We start from the raw sequence: 19,486 nt of genomic DNA, 5'->3' as shown, positions 1-19,486 counted from the left end.
GAAAACCTACGGAAAGTCAAATGGCCCTAACCTGTGGCCTGCGGCGTTCCAGTCCTGTCGCCTATGTAGAAAAAAAACCACCAGCCACCTGTCCTATTAAGCGCTCTCCCGAGGCCTCATTCATAAACATTTTTCAGGCATGGGAAAAGCTGTGAGGAAGTGGTGTCTGCCACTCCCCAGGCAAAACCTATAGAGAAAAAAAAACTAATAGGACAGGAAAATGTGTGCAGCCCTGGAGAAACTGGAGAAATCAGAGTTTGACTTCCTTACTGTAAAAAAAAAAAGACACATTATCTCACTGATCCTTCAACTGCATGTACAGTTTGTGCAGGAGTCCCCGCTTAGAAAACGACATGGCCTTGAACATGACAACAGAACAGACTGTCTATCTACCTAGCTATCTATCGCTCTAGTTATCTATCTAGCTAGCTAGCTAGCTATCTATCTGTCTAACTATCTATCTATTTATCTATCTATCTAGTTAGCTAGCTAGTTATCTATCTATCTCTCTCTCTCTAGTTAGCTAGCTGTTATCTATCTACCGATCTATCATCTATCTATCTATCTATCTATCTACAGTATCTATCTATCTAGATAGTTACCTATCTATCTAGTTAGCTTGCTATCTATGTATCTACTGTATCTATCTAGTTAGCTAGATAGTTAGCTTGCTATCAATCTATCTTTCTATCTATCTATCTAGTCAGCTAAAGAGACCACAAGATTAGATTAAATTCTTTGAGCAACAATTTCACCAACTTATGGAAAAAAAACGTTCGAGCAACAATTTCACCAACTTATGAAAAAACAACAACAAAATAACAAGGAGTAAAACAAGAAGGTTAAAATGTGCACGGTGAATGACGGGCTTACTAGGAAATTGCATCCTAACAAATTAGGAGGAAAACCCTGCGGTTCGCAGCAACACCTTCAGACTACTTTTCATCAGTCAGATGAAAGTTGTAATCTTGTGCAAACTCCCCTGCCGTCTTTACCCTTCCTGAACTGTGGTTGCATTTTGTTAGTCATACACACCGCTGCTTTTGTAAATTTGCCCCCTTATCCCCCCCCGCACCGCCCTACCCCGCCTGCCTTCAAATTAGCGTCATGTAATTCATTCAGCACTTCCTCTGTCACTACGGCCACTCACTTCCCACTCCCTGCTGTGCTGAGCCTGGTATTTCTGACAAACTCAGAACCTGGAACCACTTATCAACTCCGTATGTGGGCGTCTGGCAGTCGAATGGCTCCGGCTACTGCCACGAAATTGCAGTAAGAGCCGTCTGATGTCTATATGGTATTTTAAATAATGCAAATGCCTTTAAGGGGGGAATAAAAACACGGGCATGAGGAATGGTTAGATTTCTGTTTTCAGGAGTCCCAGACTTAATTTCTCGTGCCCAGTTCAGCTGCGTCTTTTTCTCACCATTTCTGTACGTGTTATTCGTGGGATTCAGAATTACATTTGACCACCTACAGTTTTAACAAGTCGAAAGTTTGTGTGTCGTCCAAGGAATACAACATTTAGTTTTCCTTCTGTCACTCATCCTACAGCAGGCATGGGCAAACTAAGGCCCGGGGGCCAGATGCAGCCCGTTCAGCATTTTCATTTGGCCTGGCAAACTTCTCTAAATTGTATTTATATCATCATTAGACTTCTGCCTTTTCCCTGCAATACCCCACATTTCTCAATAGATGGCGTAGACAATGACAAAAGAGCATCCATACCGCCCCGTCACACATATTCAATCATTCAAGTACATAACTGAGAAAAACAGAGAAAACACGGGATTCCGTTCATAAAATTAAATATGTAAATTGCGTCTTAGAAGTTACATTTCACGCTGAGTAAAATCACAAACATAATTACCTACTGTGAATTCCATTTGCTGAGTCTTTACGCAGACACGGAAACTAATTTGTTCCCACGTTCAATGTAATTCTGCGCTTCATGCAAATTTGATTTCATTTAGAAAATGATCATATGGGAGAATGAGATGTAAAATGACAAAGTTCTTAGAAAAACCACTGGCAGATTAAGAAAAATAAAAACGTAAATAGCTAGTACTATAGCTGTCCAGATTATTAGTTAAACATGTTAATTAATTAATAACAGTTCATCAGATGATTTAAAAAAAAAAAAAATCTAACACTTTTTCACTGTAATTCTCACTGCAGCCAATATTGTTACTCTAATATGCAGATGATACGCTGTTTATCATCTTGGCATAGTAATGTTCAGAGATGATACTTTGTTTTTTTGCATACAGCTTTTTTTTCCCACAAACTTATTTCAACTTAAAATACCATCTCAGCTCCCAGCATGCATTTGTTGAGGCTTCAACTTCAGGTCAGACGCCTGGCTAGCGTCAGAGCAGCCTCACCAAGTGCAGGGCAGTCAGTTAGTCTGCGGCACAAAAGCTGACTGACAAAATTACTAAATGGATTGTGGGAGAGACAGTTGACTAGCCTCAGCGAAGTTTTGAAAGACACTAACGACAAGCCGCTGTCAAGATGCCCAGAAATGACAAAAATCCAACAACTCCAACATTTAAAACAAATGTAGAGAAACAAAAGCTCTTTCTCTACAACATTAAACATTTTCTTTTTGGGGGGATTTCAGTGGAAAATTTAAGGGAGCAGGAGTTTAAATATCTACCTAACGACTGTGGCCTCAGCAGTCGATGTTAATGCAGTTCAGTTACATTTCCATTAAATACTTTGGGTGCAGCCAGGGGTCTAATGGTAGAAGGATCAGTCTTTACCTGGTTTAAATCCTGCCTGGCTGTGGTGTGAGCTAAAGGAGTAAAAAAAAAAAAAAGTCCTCTCTCCACCCAGAGATCCCACTGCCCTCTAGGGTTAAATGCATAGAAAACAACTTTCTTTGTATTTGTAGAAGGACCCCCCACACACACACACACCCCAAAAAAGCTGATACAATCTGGCTGCAAAAAATGGGTTTCTAAAGTAAATAATGTCTCAAAATTCTAGCTTAAAAAAGTTAAGTTTAAAGAAACAGCGTGTACTTCCAGAGTCCGTGAAAGACCTCTCAACCTTACAACAGCTCCCCCTGCTGGTCCACCTGTGTCATCCTTCAGCACTTCCTGAAAATAAACACTGACAGAGGGAACCCCGAGGACCAGAGGCGGCGGCGGCGAGTCCTGACCGGAGAATGAACTTGGTCACAGCTACTCAAGCGAAACAACTAGCGGTCAATGAACCTAATTACAGCAACAAGCACAAGTAAACACAATTAGCACCGCGACTATTAGCAGCTGTTGCCTGCTGAATCCTCGCGGCGAGTAACATCGCGCAAAAAAAAACAAAAAAAAAACAGATTCATCAAAAACTTTCTGTGTTTTTGTTTTTGTTTTTGTTCCGCTCCACTGATTGATTCGTCCACGCCGGTGAACGCCGCACACTTGCACTCAATATATTGTTAGCCGTTTGACCTTGTGTGCGCCGTGCATGCCCAGAGCCAAGGTGAAGTCGTGAGGCTGAATAGGAATGGGGGCAGGTTGAGTTACCCCCCCCCCCCCCCCCCCCCCCCCCCCCGCCACTGTGTCCATCTTTGTCTTATCTGCTCCACTTCCTTTGACTTTGAGGCTTGTAAGTCAGAGATTATTTGTGTATCTGTGTGTGTTCTTGTGTCTTGATGTCTTTGTCCCGGAGGCAAAAGAGGCAGAGGGCAGCGAAGTCATGCCGACTCTGGGAGTCTGTGTGTGTGTCTGTGTGTGTCCACATTGTGCGAAGTGGAAACAAAGAGAGAATAGAGGCACTCATCTGTATAATGGAGTAAGAACTCAGCCAGCTTCTGGAAGCCTTCATCTGTCGATAACAGCACCAGGGTGTACACATGCACACGCTCTCTGACATACACACACACACTCACTATTTCTCCTGGTTTACGGACCCCCGCCCCCTAACCAAATCAGCTGTAATTTGTCATGTGGCTACGGGCTGAGCAGTCAGTGATGGGTTACTTTCAGCTCTTGGCTCATTGATAATGCCTCTCTTTGAAGGCCAGCGACTTTCTTTCCTTTTTGCGATTCTGCTGAAAAGAACTTTGCCATGGGCAGTTGTGAGCAAAACTAACAGGTCTTTTCATACTGAGACGACAAATGGGGAAAAAAAAAAAAAAAAAAGAATTCAAAAGGATTACCTGTATTATTGGGTTTTTTTTTTTGTTTCACATCCTCTTTGTTTTTTTTTTTACCTCAAATCATTTTCCTGCAGAGACTACCAACTAATTTACCAATGGAACTGTGCAAATACACACACACATATATACATATATTCACATATATATATACATATACATATGCATGTGCAGATATACATAATACGTAAACATATCTATATGTAAATATGTGCACATACATACATTTATGGGCACATAAATATATATACATATACATATGCATGTGCAGATATACATAATACGTAAACATATCTATATGTAAATATGTGCACATACATACATTTATGCGCACATAATTATAAATACATATACATATGCATGTGCAGATATACATAATACGTAAACATATCTATATGTAAATATGTGCACATACATACATTTATGCGCACATAATTATAAATACATATACATATGCATGTGCAGATATACATAATACGTAAACATATCTATATGTAAATATGTGCACATACATACACAAACACAAATACATATCTATATCTCTTCAGTTAAAATATATTTTTAAATATATTGCAAATACATTGCGCTTCAGCATTCACTGAGCTATAAAACAGAAAAGTCAATTGTTTTCAAAAATAAAGATTTAAATATTTAGCAGCATGACAAATTACCGTGAATTATTTTTACTCTTTTCATATCCCTGAATACAACAAAATTCAACAAAATATTAAATGATCGACGGGAGCCCCGCGTCAGTGATGGGCCAATGGGACGCATTTATCTTTCCTTTAATCAGACCATATCATCCCAGTCAGCACTAACACAGTACGGCCCTGACAAACAGGCAGCGAAAACGCACCTGACAAGTAAAGTTCAAATCATCTATTTGCGGCCGAATCATCGATAACTAAACGTTGAAAGTGCCTCCGGATCAATGACGCCGCATTTTATTTTTATTTAGTCCCTTCAGGGACCGTCATTCTCTTTGTTCCTGCCGGATCAGGCAGAAAGGATGTAGGCTCGACATGGGCCAGCCCCAGCAGGCTACCTGCAATCCCCCGCCACTAGCCCAGTGTGATACCAATCAACACTTTACTCCCACCCCACCAAGAAGCAACCGTCTCGGAAGGAGACAAAAGGGGACCTGGTGTGATGGGGATATGAAGTGTGTGAAAGAGAGAAAAAGGAAAAAAAAAAGAGAGAGAAGAAGGAGAGTTACAGAAATAGAGACAGAGCATGGGAAAAAAAAAAAAACCGGCAGCTGCTTGTTGAGCATCCTAAATTTACCCCAGTGCTCTGACTTCACATCATCTCCAACTTTTGCTCTTGCTTGTCAAAGGATGTGTATGTACCTCTCCTGAGTCCTTACACAAACACACTCACACACACATATGAATGTAAACAAAGACCGCAGACATCCACTGCAGGGGTACAGTCAAATCTTTCACATCCACTGCAGCTTCCCGTGCTAAGATTAGCTTCAAATATGATTGTTTTCTGGCCTGAAATTGCTCCATTCAAAAAAGAAAGTGGAAGAGAGCGCTATATACACCTATGTTACATACATGGTTGTCCAGTAATGGCTCCCGTACCTTCGTATATTTCTGCAATTTATCATCCTGTGTACTTGGTGCCTAAGTCCTCTCCTCACCAGAGGGTTATTGATCCACAGCCTCTGCAGTGATAAATGAAATCTTTCATCCCGTGACCACTTTTTTTTTTTTTGCAAATGATTCTGTAAAAGTCATGTAGAGCTTTTAATACCTGTCGAGTGCACTCCGCACGAGCGGTACAGCTTTGGAGTTCAGTGACATTCAATTTGGATGTACGTAGGTTTGGGCTGCACTCAAATGTTAGCCTGATGCTAAATGTATGTCATTCTGGTTCCATTCTGGAATCCAGGAAAAAATGTGAGTCCCTAATTAGTCCCATAATCGGGAAATTCCCAGAGTGAGTCGTTGGCTGCCACAGGAGGCGGCACAAGGATGTGGTTAACACTCACAGGCTGACACACAGGGGGCGCTATTAGAGACCCTCTGTGTGTAAAGCAGCTATGTAAGACAGGCACGCTAACAGCTACGCTATGGAACCACATTCATCTTGACCCTAGGCCACCACAGGCTGCCCAAAATGTATGCGAGTCATGCATAAAAGCTAAAATGCTAAAAGGCTTTTAGCCTTTTCTACGCCATCTACTGGCAGACATATAATAATAATATACTTTAATAGCATAATTTGGACAAGTTCGGCAGGCCGGATTGAAAAGGCTAACGTGCCGCATCTGGTCCACGGGCCGTAGTTTGACCATCACTGGGTTAAAGATTGTGGAAAACACACTGTGCCTTAGATCACAGCACACCTAGAGGACCGTGCTGGAACAGCATCATAGAGTATTGCTTAAACATACATGACGACCTCAACAGGACCCTGTCTTGCCCTACAACTGAGCCATCCAGGCTTCAAAGGTGTTGTCATGTGAAGGTCTGGTGCTAACAAACAGGTAGACGAAAAAAAAAATTTGCTATTTATAGTTTGATGTTTTGAGATAAAAGGAGAAGCAAGAAAAAAAAGGAATAATTCATGACAGAAAGGGCAGCACCGAAAAGGAGAATAAGGCACAATAACAAATCTGTCTGCGGATTTCAGGACCACGGACAGCGCCATGGATTTATTAGCACAAGGCAGAGCCAGGATACTGATATTTCAGACACAAAGTCAGGGCCATAGATTCTAACTCACACAAACCTCAGTCAGAAAAAAAAAAGGATCAATAATGGAGGTGGGCTTGACTTCCAGGTACGCAATCTAAAAAAATAAATAAATAAATAAAAAATACAAAAACTGCTAAACTCTTACTGCCCGCAGAAGAAAAGCTGTGATGACAGGTTAAGAGAGGAAGGTGAAGGTAAATAATCTCAACTTTTGAATCATTTTTGACTATTTAATTTTGCAGTTAAAATGTTACTTTCTTTTTTTTATGTTTGAATTTTTTTTTTTTTGATTATTTAATCAACATAATCAGCGAACGAGTCTCTTATTTTCAACGATGAGTAAACACTATATAAGAATTAGCTTTAATGCTAACTTATGGTCCGTGTAGGAAAAAGCTGAGGGTTATTAGCTTGAGAATTATGCTGATCTCTTTAGGCCACCTAGTGGTTAACAAAAGTATTTGCAAAAGTGATGTCCAACATACGGCCCGTTGGCCAAAACTGGCCCACCGGGGGGTTCAATCTGGCCCGCTTGATGAATTTTGTTTTTTGATGAATTTTGAAAGAGAAAAATTTTCATAAAACACTTCTTAGTTGTGTTTTGTCAAATGATATTTCATTAAATGTTAATATTTTCTGATAAAATTTTACTCATTAAATATTAATATTTTCTAATAAAATGGTACTTTTTTTGCATGTAAACAAAAAGGGAAAAACATTTATCTGGCCCACTTGACATCTAATCGGGCTGTATGTGGGCCCTGAACCACATTGGGTTTGATACCCCTGGTGACGAAAAGGTCTTTGTATCTACCAAAAAAAAAAAAAGCTCTTGAACTCTTGACATTTTATGAACATATTTTCAAACATATTGTCACAAGCCTTAAACCCATTTTTCAGTTATTTAAAGAATTCTAACGAGGCTCTTGGTAATTCCCCTAAAACGCACCTTCAGTTATTTAAAGAATTCTAACGAGGACACCGGGGGACATAACCTTTTTGCGTGGGATGAGGTGAACGCCAGCATGTCGTTAAAAGTGACATTTTTGGTCTGTTAATATATCAACGATTTATCGAAAGAAATTAGTGACGTTTACGCCACAGCCGCTACTTAATGAGACCAAATCGCAAAAGAAACATAGTAGCGAGAAAATGCGACAGGTGACTGAGTCAGAGGTGAGGGTAAGTGGATATGACAGGGAAACAGACTCGCTGAAGTCGGGTTAAGTCAAAGAGTTCGCCCCCGTGGGGGAGTGAAACAAAGAAACGGGATTATTGAATGGAGCAAATATTGAGCAGGAGAAACAGAAGACGCCGAGGCAAATGGGTGAGGAATGGAGAACGAAAGCTTAGTGACAGCTGTGGATTTATTTACCGCCTCGCTTCGCTAGAGGGGGTCGCAGCATTTGGTCATTTCACAGAGCGCTGCCGTCCGACCAAACAATGTTGGAGCAATCAGAGGTAATTGTGCGTTAATGGCTCCCTCTTCACTTTTCTTCTCTAATTGGTTGGCGCGCCATCTGTGCACACTTACACACTTACACACACACACACGGCGCATCCAATAAAAAGCGCTCTTTCTAACATGACGAGCACAAACATTCAAAATAACACGCAAAGAAAGACCAGCACGCCGACGATGGGGGTCTGTGCTCGGTTTAAACTCGGAGGTCACGACGGGTTCTCCTGAGGTTCTGCTGATTCATCTGCCTCTCACAGACCTCACCCCTCGTCTGGTTGCTGCGGATGCTCATTACTACCGTCTTCTTCTTCTTCCCCCTTACGTAAGGTGTCTTCCCGGCGACTCTTTCACTGTTCGGTGTGGAAACCATCACAGCAGGCGCCGGGGGGGAGGGGGGTGGGGGAGAAAAGGGCTACGGGTGCACGGGTTGCCATGGTAACCATCTTCACCTACGCTAGCCTCATTCACTCACCTTTTACAGGATTCCAATAGCTGTCGTGCTTTAATTGACAGATTTTTGGAAACCCAGCAGACAATTGCTCTCTGTTTTTGTCCATACAACCATCTGTTTCTACTTCCCACTTGCACTCCAAAAACAAAACAACATCATCTGTTTACCGCAGGTGGAGAACCTGCTACTTTAACACAACCATGTTGTTGTTGTTGTCATGCAATGCTGATATATATTTTTTTTTTTCATACCATGAAGTAGAAAAGTCACATCTTTTCTAACCAGATATTTGTACACAAATGTGGAGCCCCATTTTGAAAGAGGGGTTCCTCAGGGCTCCGTTTTAGGGGCCGTAGTTTTTTGAACTACAAGTTGGAATATCAAAAAAAATAAAAGACTCTCTGAATGTTATCGTAAAAAATGTCAGAAAACTGATGTGATTTTTACAATTTTTTTTTTTTGGTAAAATTAATAGCTTTAGCTTTAACTAATAATACCATCACAAATAAATCATTATCGATATCCAGGCCGGATTTGGAGGTTCACGAGCCAGTTTTTGCCCCCCCCCCCCCCCCCCATTAATGGGATTGTGTGCACTGAGCAATGCTGTGCTGTGCCCTCGTCCACTTCACCTTGTACCTGAGTGTGACAGGAGCAGATGTTGAGCCCAGCACCTGCCACAGGGCTTGGAACGTGACTTCCATCAAACAACAGTATTTCCCCCTGGTGGACATGTCTCTCTAGGCCTCTTCAGTCATTCATTTAGCAATCATTCTTGTTTTTTTTTTTTTTTTAATCATACATCCTCCAGTGTTGACATTGAAATGACAGAATAAAACTGGCTGATGTCATACTCCTTACTGTGCCAAAAAAAAAAAAGTTGTACTTCGTGTTTTGGTGCTTTTATGCTGAGTCAGTTCCCTTTCTCCTACATCTGTCTGCCTTAGCAGTTGGGACAAGTGGTCGGCTGCTGGGGATTATGGGTAAAACTGACAGCTATGTTTTAAATAGATTTGTTTCACTAATGAAACATAATGGCTGCATGGACTTCCTGTGTTAGATATGGAGCTTGTCAGTGGAATACGAATACGATAAATTCTCGATCACACCGTTATCATCAACATGCGGCCCGCAGACCCAATTTGGCCCCCTCAACCGTCAACAGCGGCCCCGACTGGATTTCAAAGTAAACATCAACTCAATAATGTTAGAAGAAAAAAATTTTCCAGGCCCCAAGAGGTCAAATGTAGTCAGTGACCCCTGCATTATTTAATATCAAATTTTTTCCACTCCACTTGCCAACTAGTTCTGTGCCAAATTTGTTTTAAGGTCCTCCTGTAGCTAGCCTGTGCCAAACAGGTACTAACCAGTTTGGCCCAAGGGTTCGGACCTCTGGGCCGAGCATTTGATGGCGCACACAAACACAAGTTACCAGCGCGGGAGACGGTCCATTTATCTCTGTCTCGGCTATTGTCGCACAGGCGGACTTACACACCCTTAAGAAGTGAGACACGGGCCGGGGTTGGCAGTGACAAACGAAGTGCACGTCTGAGGGGAAAAAACCAGTGGAAGATGAAGTGACCAATAGATCAGACAACTGGGACTTTCCCCGTGTCGCTGCAGTCTTCTCAGGCCACTTTATTACCTGCGGGATATTTGCAGGGAAAATGACATAAAAACAGAAAGAAAAAAAAATACAGAAAATCGCATTTATACTTGTTGTCCACCCAGGTTTATTTCTGTTTTGACAGTGTTAAAAACTATTTAATTTCCATAAACAGACCGTTCATTTACTAGAGTTCGGAAAACAGGTGTTACTGTCAGAACCAGTTGTATTGCGAGTTGCCAATGTATGAGCGTAATCTACTCTGTGAGTTAGTCAAACATCACCGTCTAGGGTGCGAAACAGACTTTTTGCGTTAACATTCTTCCATCTGGTATTTAGTAAAAGTATTCCAGATGCGTTAACATTCTTCCATCTGGTATTTGGTTAAAGTATTCCGACAGGCTTACGACACTTTTCGTAGAACTAAAATGTCTCTGTTTACCAACGCCAGTTTTCTTTGCTAGCATCCCATCTTAAAAGTGACGTTCCTCAGGGCTCCGTCTTAGGCCCCGTAACTTTTTTGCAATACGAGTTAAATTATGAGTACATATAACAGGCTTTCCATCGCTAAGCAGGGGATTTGGTTAGTCCATCCAAGCTAATGTTTAAGCGCTCACTGTCGGCTGTTCACTTTGCAAAGTGAGGGTTGCGGCCCTATGGCGGCTCAAAGGTGAATTTTCAAAATAAAAGTTGAACTTATCTATATCTCTTGTCCATCATTTCCATAATAATCAGAGTTCCTTTTTTTTTTCCCAATTTCTTCATCGAAGAACCCAAAACAGAACATACGAAGGAGCATGGGAAAAAGGGTGAGACCAAAAAAAAAAGAGACAGAAGGTGACAATTTTTGGAATATGCGAAGAAGGAACGCCATCAATTTCACCTAAAGCAAGATTCATTACGGTGCATCTGTCTGAGCAGTGATGGAGGTCTCGTTGCCAATGGCAATGTAGAAGAGAGTTAAAGAGCATCAGCATCTTCTCCTCATTTCTCCCTCTCTCTCTCTCTCTCACTGTCTGTCTATCTCGACCTTTTTTCCTGTCTGTCCGTTGCTGCCGTCTCTCTCCCGCTCCCTGACTCCGTGAGCAGTTAAACACATCAGCATGTCTGTCATCACTCTGGCCCTGCCATCTGCAGATGCCGACGCCGTGCAGACAAGAAAAGTCCATTATCGCTGCGCTCCGTGTGACTATTTATCTCTCCCACCATCTCACCCTGTCACTTGCGAACCCGCCCACCCAACCCACTCTGCACGCAACACACACGCACGCTCACGCACACACACACACACATATAGCAGAAAACTAGTACCATAATGGGCCAAACATTGCATCACTTGTCTTCCTGTCCTTCTGCGAGAGCTGCTGATATCCCACTTTTCAAAAGCTCAGTGCGTGTGTGCATTTCTTATACACTGTCTGAACAATACCCCCCCTCATCATTTATTTGGTTCTATTCACAATACATTTAACCACCAACTGCCCAGCAAGGACCACTTAAAGAGCAGGAGCCGAGGCAGATGGTGCTGCCTGGGTGGAGCTTCCTCTCTGGAGGTTTCCCAGGACAGATGTGAAGACACAAAACGTCCACAACGGTCATAAACGCTGGGAAATGGGTATCAGTAGGGTTTGGGTTTTTTTGGTTTTTTGTTTCCTCACTTTTTGTGAGCAGCTGACGGAGTTGAAGAGACTTGTGTACATACATACATATTTATACATATACATATATACATACATATATACATATATACATATATACATATATATACATATACATACATATATATACATATACATATATACATATACACATATGCATACACATTCATATATATATATATATACACATATAGATCTGTACATACATATATATAGTATGTATATTTTTCAGTGTCCCACTACGGCCCGGTACAAAATGACCTATGGACTGGTACTGGTCCGCGGACCAGGGTTTGGGCACCCCTGATCTATACAGTTTTCCATTTACAATCGGAGCTGTAATGCTGATGTGGCCCCCTGGTGGAAATAAATTTGACACCGCTGGTCTAGAATATTAAGGTTTGTATTTCTAATGCTAGAATACTTCTTTTTATTTTTCAATTTATTTTTCTTCATCATTTTTGTTTATTTATATATTTCTTATTAAATTAGACATTGGTGAAAACTGTCAATAAAAACTTTTTTATTATTGTTATTATTATTAAAACCTCAGCGTGATGTTTACCGTAGCTCTCGAAGCTAGCTGAGCTCTAATGAGCAGCCACTGAGCTTAATTTCCCATTTGTTGACGTGCTGCTGTCTGTCTTCACACACAGAAAAATAAATAAAAAATAAAATCACTGCTTTGTAGTTTTCAAGATTGAATGTCTTTGAAGAAGGCAGCTCAGATCCATTTCACTAACTCCGAGTTTCTCCCTGGACATTTTAGGCGTTTGGCTAGCTATCAAACTACTTTGTTGTAAAGACTGGACACAGGCTGAGGATCCCGACGCACAACTCACACAGGATGACAGCTCAAAGCAGGCTTTAATAGCTCAGGTGATAAAACAAAGATACACACAGTCCAGCCCGATCTCCGACGACACAAAACACACACGCCGTTCGCGGGATTTTTCACTCTGCATTTTCACCAAATCAGCAGGTAGAAAAGGCTCGAAAATCTGAAGCTGAAAAAAAAAAAAAAAAAAAAAAAAACGGCAGATTTCGCCGGCACGCAAAACTGCACACGAACTGGCACAGGAGATGGAGAGAGAATGTGGATGATATATATACACAAGGCAAAGGCGATAACAAGATGCAGGTGGCAACTATTAGGAGAGAAGCAGGTATTCACAGGGGCAAGTGACAGGAGGAAGTGGGAGAGCGGGAACCAGATAGGACAAAGTGGGGAAGACGACAAACAGGAACAAGAAGAAATGGTCAAGGAGGAGAAAAACAACTTAGCTAGCAGGGCTGGATGGGATAGCAACAGGAGGGAAAAACACACTCACGCAGGCTGTGACCTCGGTGAGGTCCCCAACCCCAGGTCCGCGGACCGGTACTGGTCCATAGGTCATTTGTTACCGGGCCACATTGGGACACAATAAAAAATATACTTCATTTTCACTTCATTCAAAGATAATCTGGCAAGATCTCAAAATAATATGCCATCCAGACTCTTATACTAACAGATTATAGTCTAAAATGAAGATTTAACGATCCTCCAATCCAAGGTTGGGGACCACTGTCCTAATCTTTGAGTTCTCTCCTCGTCCTACTGAGTACTTTTTCACTGTGGGGTAGAAAGGGCCAAGCGTCTCAGTGAATCCTCGGCAGGTCGGGCAGGATGAGTCGTGGCAAAAGTGGCTCGTTCTATTGGGTAAAGCTTTCATCAGGGCTGCAGAGACCTCTGAGCCTTCAAGTGTGCAGTGCACCAAAGCTTTAAAGCGCCCCTTTAAAGTGTCGCCTCTCCTCTACAGGGAGAGGGACTTGCACACAAATAAATACATTTCATCTCCGCAGAAGCGGCAGAGTTAGCGGAAAAACAAACAAACAAACAAACAAAAAAAAAAAGCAAGAAGATTAGTAAGAAATCTTCTGGAATAATCCTTGGGTTCGACTGTGAGTGACACATTGAGTGCAGTTATGTCACCTTTAACATGCAAAACCCTGTCACAGGGATATTCCTCCGGGCCCTTGTTAATCTCGACTCTAATAAACCGCACTGAAAGTAACACGTCGTAAATCGTAAAAATGTGCCAAACCGCAAAGAGGAGAGAGTCACCGCTGTGTCGTCTAAGTGTTTGAGGTACACGGTGTACCACAAAGTCAATCAACCCCTTCAGTGAGGTACCACGTGTCAGCCAAGTACCCTCCCCAACCAGAGCAAAGCATCTTGGGTTAAAAGCATAACACGAAGACATAAAATTCAGCTCCGTGTCATCACTGACCGACGAATCTCTAACTTTGTCTCGCATTGATTCAAAAGAATCTTTTTTTTATTAATTATTCAGAAATAGTATATAGTCAGTGATTTGCAACACACACACATATATATACATATATACATATATATACACACATATATACATATACATATATATACATATACATGTATATACATATATACATATACCTGTATATACAGTACATACAGTATATATACATATACATATATACATATACATATATACATATACATATATACATATATACATATACACATATACATATATATATATACATACATATACATACACACGTACATATACACACACATATACATATATACACACAAATACATGTATATACATATATGTATATATGTATATTTGCCCTCCGACCTCTACCCCATCTCAATACCACCCTCTGTGGTGCTTTTTACACACTGCGTTTTTACTCCTCTGTTTTTTGTTTTTTTTATCTCTACTTGAACATGATCCAAATTGGTTGCGGACCACTGCTTGGTTTTGCCTTGAGTAATGAGCACAAATGACAGAAAAGTACGATTTAATTTGGCGCCCGAGCGGCTACGATGCGTTACGACGGAAGACGCTGGATGTGGATGCCAACGGCAATTAGCGGAGCAACACCTTCCCTGTGTTCCGTCAGTGCAATCTGATTCGATAATTACCCACGGTGTTGTGGTTTTTATCTCGCTCGTCATGCAAATTGTCTGAAGAAACACGCTCACACAAACACACACACACACACTCACACACCCAGAAACAAATTCAAAGGAAATCAAAAATTGTTATCATGGCGAGGCTTGTTTTTTCCCCCGTGTCTCTGTGATGTCGAGCCGCGTGATTCGCAGCGGGTTTGTTTGAACGGAACACTTGAAAGATGGCGTGATTCATGATGTCACGAAGTCTAAATGTGGAACTGACGACTTCATATTATTTTAATGTTGGGCTGTAGAGGTCAGAATAGGTCACATGATCTTGTGTTGCTTGTCTTCTAGTGCTGACTTAGTGGGGTAAAAAAAAAAACTTTCCTATCTCGAAACTGCAGGTCTTACGCAAGAATTAGGTCCAGATTATATTTGAACACTCTGCACATTTCCCTGCAATGAAATATACATATAAATAGACAGGATTATTTAAAGAGACTGGATTAAATAGAGTGCAAACAGCAGGCAATCAAAATGTCTATTTTTGTTTTAACGTCAAGTCCAATCGCACAAAAATAATTTTAACCCGCAACAACCGCAGTGTATTACCTCTCTCGCACGTAAAAAGACAGAAAACTCAGCTCCGTGTCATCACTGACTGACGTATCTCCATCTTTGTCTCGCATTGATTCAAAAGAATCTTTTTTTTTAATTATTCAGAAATAGTATATAGTCAGTGATTTGTAACACACACACATATATATATACATATATATATACATATATATACACACATATATACATATATATATACATATACATGTATATACATATATACATATACCTGTATATACATACAGTATATATACATATACATATATACATATACACATATACATATATATACACATACATATATACATATATATATACATACATATACATACAGATACAAAGAGACTGGCTTAAATAGAGTGCAAACAGCAGGTAATCAAAATGTCTTTTTTTTTGTTTAACGTCAAGTCCAATCGCACAGAAATAATTTTAACGTGCAACAACCGCATTGCACTACCTCTCTCGCACGTTCGCACACAGACACACAATCCCGATACAATACATTTCAAAAACAAACATCTCTCCATCTCTTTCTGTGTAAAGACCTTGATGTCGCTGCGAGAGTTCGCCGCCGCACACACAACTGTCAGCCCGGGCATGTTCTGTTTGTAGCGGCCGTTCTTTTGTCCCCATCACTCATCGCGATGACTCACAAAGCGGGGACCGCAGATGGATGTCTTTTGATGGCACCGTTTTTGAGGAAGTCGTTCAAATTCTGGCCTTGTGGCTCTCTCTCTCTCTCTTTCTCTCTCCCCCCCATTCTTTTACAGTGGAGTGAGACATTTTTTGCCGTTTTGATCACATTTGGAAACGATAACGATTAGCTCGATCAGTGATGCTAATGCTTGATGTTTATCAAGGTGCGTGACATGACATCTCATGACTAGTTAGTTTAGTAATCTCACTTCTTCCCTGAGACTGTGAGAATTCACACTCAGCTGGTGCAAAAAAAGAAAAAAAGTTTCCAGTGCCAACAGATGTGGAACCCATATTTACAACAATCAACGGGGTGGCAGTAGAGCTCCGGGAGCGCGCCACGTTCCGCCCACTCACAGACAGAAAGCCGGCACAAACGCAGAGGCTGTGAACCCTCAGCAAGGAAGGTTGAGCCACATTTGATTTGATGCGATGGAAACACGAGCGTGTAATCCTATGAGGGGTTTCTGATGTACTCGGAGCGAGGTCCAGTCGGTGCTGACTCGAGGGCAACGGTAAATGAATCTGTCTGTGCTCACGCCGTCGAGTGAATATGGAGCGTTAACTAAAAGTACCGCGGCCGCGGAAGGTGGTTTATAAAATATATTAGGATTTATGAAGTAATGATATGCTGAGGTGCTTTATTGCTCTGCCTCTGCCAGCAGTTCGCTAAGATGAAAAACGCGAGTGACACTTTAAATGTCTCAACTGCTGTTTTAGTTCCTCTGCTCGAACGGCGGGAAAGTGACAAGATGAAAAGGAATCTGAGGGTGATTTTAAAAATCGTTTGTTGTACAATGTATCATTAACGTATGTATGTGTAACCTATGATAACAGGATGAACCCAAACAAACTTTTAGGCAGTATTAGCAAATTTTCTTCAAAAATCCAAGCCTCCTCGACTCTTCAATGTTGCCTGTGGAATTGCTACAGCATATGAGGAGGTGGAGGCCAGAAAGGACACGAGTGTCTCCTCACCTATTGTTTCCTTTGACCTCCCACCCAGCAGGGAGTATCCCATTAGCAGTGCGAGGAAGCTACAGTGCCTGACCCAGCAGCTAAACGGTGAGGATGCTTTTAGAAAAGAACACCAAGTCTTCCCTCGCACTCGCTCGCTCCTGTGTTCCACACCAGCAGCTAGCCAGCGAAATATAAATACGACGGCAGGCTGTTTACAAAGTATATTAAAATGGCTGCCAACAATCCGACACATTTGATCCTCTAATGACATCTAATTATGTGACCAGCTAAAGCTGGGCCGCTGCGATGTCAGATTACCGCTGGTTTTGCCATTTGCTTCGCGGAGAACACTTGTTGTAAATACGGGGGTAATTATTGGCAAGAGCCGCTCTCTTATTAGCGACGCTCGGTATCTGAGCGCGGCAGAGGGAGCGACAGCTAAATCTAATTATCACCCCATTCTCGCCGTCCCCACTGTGACATCAATACTCCGTGTTAGCACCCTGTCCCCCAGGGTACAAACAAACTCGGAGTCATACAGTCGGCGCAGTTCATGTGCCGACAGGAGCCGTGCATAGCAACAATAAAACGGTAGGTGTAATTGAGCTTTTGTCTTGATGTGACAATATAAATCCGCAGTTTTATGATAATGTATATTGAACTTATATGGTCCGCTGAAGAACATATCGTTTTATGTTGTAGCTCATTAAAAAAAAAGACTTTCCTCACAGATGAAAAATAGGATCAGAGTTTAAGAAAATGTAATTGTTGTTAAATGGATATTTGGGGTTAGGAAATCTAAAGGTGAACCGGCGCATTTTTCTCTATCTAGCAGCAGGACAAAAACAGTGTACAGCTTTCTGGTGGGTGTACGTTGCCAACAACTGTGCACTAAAACATTGAAATCACTATTCATCTAATGAAAAACTTAAATATACCTCTACAGGGGGCGCTTGACTTGCATCAGAGTTCTGTTCCTACAATGCGACAGAACTCAATTTGTGCAGTAAATAAAGTGTCACTCGCCTACGCTAACACAGCGGAAGCGTCATAATCTGGGACATAGAAACATCAGAGTCTGACTCACGCCTGGCAGCCATAATGAAGGGCAAAAAAAAAAACAACAACATAAACTAATAATGAAGGGCAAAAAAAAAACAACAACACAAACTAAAGACAGTGAATGTAGCACAGTCCAATGTATGGCGAATGTAAACAAAGCCGTCTAGTTCCCGTACTAACTTCCAGCGAATGTAAACAAAGCCGTCTAGTTCCCATACAAACTAGCTCCAAGGCTAAGCTAAGCTAATGCTAATGCACTGTATTTTCTTATTTCCTTTTTTTTTTCCTCCCAGAAACAGTTGAACTATTGCAAAAACAAAACAAAAAAAATACATCTATGGTTAAATGATGTAAGAAACTTCTAGAATACTATAGCTTTAAGTAAGAAATTGGACACTCGCAGATCCTAATTAAATGGAGAAATGTCACACTATGACTCACTCAGCCGTGTGAACGTAATGAGGAGTTTCTGAGGACCGGGCAGTCAAAGATTCTTCATTAAGATTCGGGTCATGTAGGATTGTGCCGTCGCAACAAAACATATGGGCGCCTCGACAGAATCACACGTGACTTCGGAGGTCCAGATGGAGCTCGATGTGGAGCAGACATTTGTTGTAACTTTTGTGTTCGCACCGAGGTTTCAGAAATAATAAAACCAGACTCTCGGAGTTTTTAGGAGCCGTCGGTGACGTCTGAGTTATGGACATTGTTTGCGGCAAAGGTTAACGCGTGCTACAGAAAGACGGGCCGTGTGGTGCCGTTTAAATCTTCACGTTTCATGGACAGCTGCTCTCTATCGTACATATTTCTTCGTTGCCTTAACCGCTGTTATGAGCTTGCTTTTCGCATCACTCTCTCAGGACGTGATTGTTGCGGGTTGAAAACAATCTCTCTTCTAAAAACGTATGCTCGAAAATAAATATACACTGTATATATACATTTATATATACATATATATACATATATACATAAATACATATACATATACAGTATATACATATACATAAATACATATACATATATAAATAAATATATACATACATATATATATATATACATATATATGTATATATATATGTATAGTGTTGGAGATTGAAATAGATAAAAGTTCTCCAAGCCCCTGACCATCTGCAGTGTCCATCCCAGTGGAAGAGTTAGTACCAGGGGAGCAGAG

Source organism: Cynoglossus semilaevis, chromosome 18 (genome assembly GCF_000523025.1).
Source record: "Cynoglossus semilaevis isolate Cse_v1.0 chromosome 18, Cse_v1.0, whole genome shotgun sequence".
Classification (NCBI taxonomy): Eukaryota; Metazoa; Chordata; class Actinopteri; order Pleuronectiformes; family Cynoglossidae; genus Cynoglossus; species Cynoglossus semilaevis.
Note: the sequence above shows the minus strand (reverse complement) of the source record.